Source organism: Eutrigla gurnardus (assembly GCF_963514095.1).
Source record: "Eutrigla gurnardus genome assembly, chromosome: 7".
Classification (NCBI taxonomy): Eukaryota; Metazoa; Chordata; class Actinopteri; order Perciformes; family Triglidae; genus Eutrigla; species Eutrigla gurnardus.
This window is the reverse complement of record NC_139921.1, coordinates 11,341,344-11,347,305: the sequence shown is the minus strand read 5'-3', so window position 1 is coordinate 11,347,305 and position 5,962 is coordinate 11,341,344.

The following is a 5,962-nucleotide window of genomic DNA, read 5'->3' as shown; positions in this document are numbered from 1 at the left end:
AAATGCTGTAATCAGTGTATCTTTACATGAAATCTTTAAATAGTTGTTTTTACATTTAGAAATGGTTTAGAAATGGTTTTAAACGTTTCAGAGTCCGGCAGAAAATGTTGTTGTTTTTGATCTTTTAACTAAAGGTAGTCAACTCTGTTATTCATGTCAACTCTGTTACCATCTATGTCAACCCTGTTTGTTCAGGGTTTTTGCTTTTAAAATGATCATTAGATATGTGTTTATTGTTAAAAAAATGATCAGAAGCTGTGTCATTCCTAACATTCCAACCACATGAAATTTCAAAGCAGTTCATACGTTTTTAATGCTATGTTGAGTTAAAATGGCCACTGTCTTGGCGACTTTCCGGTTGAATATGTTGATATTTGTACTCCAAAACAAAAAGTCTCAGTCTTATTCGACTGAAAGTTGCATTAATGGATTTAGAGACAAAAGTTATCTTAGGGAAGACAGGGGTTTGATTTGTTGTACATTTGTTGATTACATACATTTGACCCAATTTGTCCCTAACAGAGTTGACAGATTTGTCAGTTTCTACATTGTTTTTCAGATTAAATATTTTAAATCTTACATGTTTAAGATGAGCAAATACTGAACATGTTAACTTTAAAGTGTGTTCTATGAGATTAAAAAATGTTTTATGAAAAAAATCAATCCTATTTTTAGTTTTCTTCTATACTTGAAATGTATCCTCAATTCTGGAATGGCCCATATATATATATATGCGTGTGTGTGTGTGTGCGTGTGTGTGCGTGCGTGTCTGCGTGCGTGCCTGCGTTTGTGTGTGTTGACTGTGTCCTCAGTTTCAAAGGATGACTTCTGCTCCTTCTGTGGAAGTGAGAACCAGACCAATACTGCTGGTAATCCTGTTTGGGTAAGAGTGATTTTTAATTGTTATGAAACATTCATAAACACTTTTAAAAAAACCCAATATTATATATGCAATTCATTACAACGTAAATAAAGCAAACGCTTTATTAATATGTGTATGTAACATGTAATATGTAACATATTTATTTCAATGTAGATCCAGTGTGGAACTTGTACACGATGGTTCCATACAGATTGTCTGGGAATGACTGCAGATGCAATACCCAATGAAGATACTGCATGGTATTGTGACTTATGTAACACCTCGAACTGAAGAGACTGAAGGTGAGTCTGGTTAGCTCTTACCAGAGATTGTAATGTTTAGGTCTGGAACAGGTAGCCTTGAAAAGGAAGATTCCCATATGTTGCTAAATTGTTATTGTTACATTTCGGATCAAATGTTTCCTTTTATTAACTCACCTGTCATTTCATGCCCAGTCCTGGGTTCACCTGACACTCAGGTCTTCAACACATGTACCTTGTGTGTGTTTTCCCCTGACAACAAAAACAACACCCCTGCCCCCCTGTACAAAGAAGCTGTGTGGACCCGAAAAGTGAGCCACTAAGACTGTGTATTCCTAAGTTTTAGACCTAGTTGAGAGGTTTAACTGTAGTTTCTGTTGTTTTTGTGTTAGTCTACATCTAATGTATTCTAATTGTTCTACAGTTCTATGTTTTTACTTTGATTGTTGCTTGATCTGACCAAGTTCTTCTGATCTTGAATTTAAGTTTCTTGTCTGACACTAATCTTATTTGTCTCACTCTTACTGTTAAATTAAATAGTTTCCTGCAACATATACTAGCCTGTCTCTGGTGTCATGCTTTTGGGTTTGTTCAGTCTGCATTGCACAGAACAGCTGTTGTAGTATGACAATGAGGAGACCCTCGGTGTGTGTAGTGATTTTCAAGTCTCTGTACTTTATAACAGTGGAGCTATTGATTCATATAGCAAGATATTAATAATTAAAAATCACCAAAATTATAGAAAGGCACGTTTGATCAAAATAGCTGTTGTAGTATGACCACAAGGAGACCCTTGGTGCGTGTAGTGATTTTGGAGTCTCTGTACTGTATAACAGTGGAGCTATTGATTCATATAGCAAGATATTAATAATTAAAATTCAGCAAAATTATAAAAGGACACATATTTTCAAAATAGCTGTTGTAGTATGACAATGAGGAGACCCTTGGTGCGTGTAGTGATTTTCAAGTCTCTGTACTTTATAACAGTGGAGCTATTGATTCATATAGCAAGATATGAATTATTAAAAATCAGCAAAATTATAAAAAGGCACATCTTTTCAAAATAGCTGTTGTAGTATGACAATGAGGAGACCCTTGGTACCTGTAGTGATTTTGGAGTCTCTGTACTGTATAACAGTGGAGCTATTGATTTTTGTTTGCAGTCTTGCTCTTGTCTTGCAATTTGCATACGGTCCCTGCGCACTCGTCCGGCTGCCGGCGGCGCATAGAAATGAATGTTCTCCATTCCGCTTGGAGGACGGCTTATTTTTGTAAAAAATCGGGGTTTTGGTCCTTGTAGCTCGTAGTCTATGATATTACGGTGGGGCAGATGCATCATTTGTGTTCGAAAAACGTTTCACTTTAGATTTATTGATCCCGGAAGTTCGAATCTCCAACTTTACCGAACTACCGTGCACGGCGTGGCGCAGGTGCGCTGCGCTCCGACTGCGCCTGGTGTACGAAACTAGGGCCATAAGTGTCTTTGATTTGTTCTGCAGTGTCTGCAAGACCAGAAGCCACCTGTCAAATGTGCAGCAAACATCTTGTATCATAGAGTAGACTATCATGTTATATCAATCTGCTGCAGGTCACACAAACCTGAGAGCATCACTTACTTCTTAGCCCGTCTTCTCTCTAGACCTCACACCTCCTCAGAGACGATTGTTGGTGCTCCAGACTCCCGGTGCTCCCAGTGCTAGATGTGCTACTCCTGTCACCCACGTACCGAACTGGCACCGAGCAGTTCAGATTGCTCAGGCTGGACTGGCTGACGATGGAACTCCGTGAGCCGGTGTTGTGCCAGTGTAGGTATCCCCGACAGAAATTGTTCCCCCTGGCTGCGGGAGCTACTTCCTCTGTCTATTTTGAGGGGGGGATACAAATTCTGGCAGACAGGTAAACGTCTGAAATAATCTGTTTCCCCCATAACTTTGTGTATAAGAGAAGTAACTTGCTCATAATCACAGAGGTTATAGAGTAGTATCTAAAGAACACACAAAATAAATCATTTGATGCTCATGTGAAGTAGCTTAAATAGACGTAATTGAAGCCAGAAAACAATCACAGTGGTCTTGATTTTGGATATTGACGTATATTTAGTTCGACAAATTCCATACCAGGACTTGAATTACAGCGTGTTATATGTCAAATCACATGAGGAAATGATTACCTTCGTTTTGCCGTTCAGTACTAGTACGACGTTACGACATACAAAAGAATAAAATCATAACGCTGTTGCTCCGCCTTCAGGCTTCCGCCTGAATGAATGCGCGCTACCGCAGCCAGGGGAAACAATTTCTGTCGGGGATACCTACACTGGCACAACACCTGTACCGGCTCCACTCCTATCCCCGTCCTAAAACAAAGTCCAAACTGTCCTCTAACCGATGTAGGATGGCTGAGTTAAAATGAAAAACAGATCCGCATCCTTTCATCCAGAGTACAATATAGCTCACAAAGTGTCACTTTGTTCAACATTAACGCTGAAATTCCCGTCGGAGACTGGATGACCACAGCCTCGACGTTAAGGAAACATGGGAGGAGACATCCATATTTCCGTCACACAGTGACCTCTACAGGCAGCTCCGCAGACCTACAAGCCTCAAACAGGGACACAGACGTTATCGATTTGATTTAGTTTATGATTTGCACTGTATATAGCCTCATATTTTCATATTTAGCCTACTTAAATATTTAACTAACTTTAAAGTCAGGCTATTTATGGTAATTGAACTTGTCTTTTTTATTTTGTATTGTCTTTGTTTCTTTTCATTCTGAGAATTTGTCTACATTATTCTAATTTATAGGACTATAGATACATCGGTTGCCTCTTAAAATATAAGAATTAACTTGCTTTTTTTTAATCATTATTTTTAAGTTTTTGAAAGGCATGGTATATGAAATGCAGTACAAAAATAATGAATAAATTCAGAAGAAAAATACAAAAGTTAAACATATCGTGAGTCTTACTATCAGGATAACAGTCATAGAGTCCTAGGGATTATATAATTTATTACAGATCATGATAAAATCACAGCAACAAATTTACGATGGTGAATTTCCATGATTGAAAAAGCTGTCTAGCTCGGTAGAGAAGTGACCAATTGAGCCTGAAATACAGGATACAAAATACATTTTAAAAATGTATTTAGCATTTATTTATGTTGATCTTATGATTTATGGCCATCTTAATCAGGGGAGACTTCTCTATGATTGTGTAGAAGTCAATGCGAAAATGACCAATACTTTACATTGATTTATTATTGTAAACATGAGTTTAGAGTCATATATTAACCTGCATGTCTTTGAACTGTGGGAGGAAGCCGGAGAACCTGGAGAGAACCCAGTCTGATAGATCGAAGCTCCAAAATCCACACAGAAGGAAGCAGAAGTTTAATACCCTTTAATCCTGATTCCTATATTCCAGTATAAGATGCTGCACTGAGCCACCCTTTCATTTCCATCCAGTTTCAAACTTTCCCCAAAAATATAATCATTGAGCTTTCTTGTGATCCATCCATAAAACCAACAATAAAAACAGATTCAGAAGTAATACAGTACAAAGTGAACACTTCATTAAATCCATTCCTATTTTATTGGTTACCTGGATTTGAACAATACCTGTGGTGTAGAAACAATCTACTTTTTAATATGGAAATGTTAACAAGCACAAAATACAATTAGCATGTACTTAATTTTCCATTACAAATAACAAACAAAATGTCCACCCGCCTAGAGATTTGGGATGGAACGATGTAGGATTTTATCGAGGATCACAATTACAAACAATCACAATAAGTTGATTCTATACAATATAGATTTCCATTATCAGCATCAGAATTGTAAATATCATCAGGTGACTTGAACAAGCTGTCTAGCTCATGGTAAAGAAGTGAAAAACAGAACCTAATTTAAAGGCCGCCCCCCGGATGAAAGCGAGGATGAGGAAGGGGCGGTAGTAGGTGAGGAGAACAGAGAAAGGAGGAGGAGGGGAGAGGAGAAGAGAGAAAGACAGCATTGGAGAGCGAGTGAAGCAGAGTTTAGAGGACAAGAAGGGAGGAAGAGGAGAGGAAGACAGGAGTGGGGAGTGAGTGAGGAGGAGAAGAAGGGAGGAAGAGGAGAGGAAGACAGAAGTGGAGAGTGAGGAGGAGGAGTTTAGAGGAGAGGAAGAGGAGGAAGACAGGAGTGGAGAGTGAAGGAGAGGAGAACAGAAGGAGAGAGAAAACATATTTAGTGAGTTAAGAGACAGTTGTAAGAGTATACTGTATACATACACTGTGCTACAATTCTCAGTTACACTCTTGTAAATCCACAGATGTTCTCTGTGGTGGATTTGTATTGTTTTTTGTGCTTGTTGTTTGGCACTTCATTTCATTAAAAGTAGTTAAATATGCTTGTGTTTGTTTTATGATAAACGTTTAGTAACATGCATTCGACAATATGTAGTGTATCAGCACGGCCACGGGAACAGTACATCTATATCTATTATAGTATTATTTGTTGGCGTCAGAATTCACTAGCACCTCCTATAAACAATCAGTTTCTCAATCTCATTGCACCCCCCCCCCCCCCCCCCGATTAATAATTTTCTGGTGCCGCCGCTGCATAACAAGCCTCTTCCTGTTGATAATGTTGTTATCGTTATTATTGGTAGCCTATGACGCAGACAGCAGCACAGAGTTATGCTGCTGGTTAACCTCCCATTTTGAGTGCAGATGTAGTCTACGGTGACAGCGGACAGTTTCAGGACGGTGCTGTCTGTTGACACAGCGGTTCACCACGTCGAAAAACGTCACATGTCGCGGATGATTGAATTCCGAGCAAAGTGCACACAGGAAGT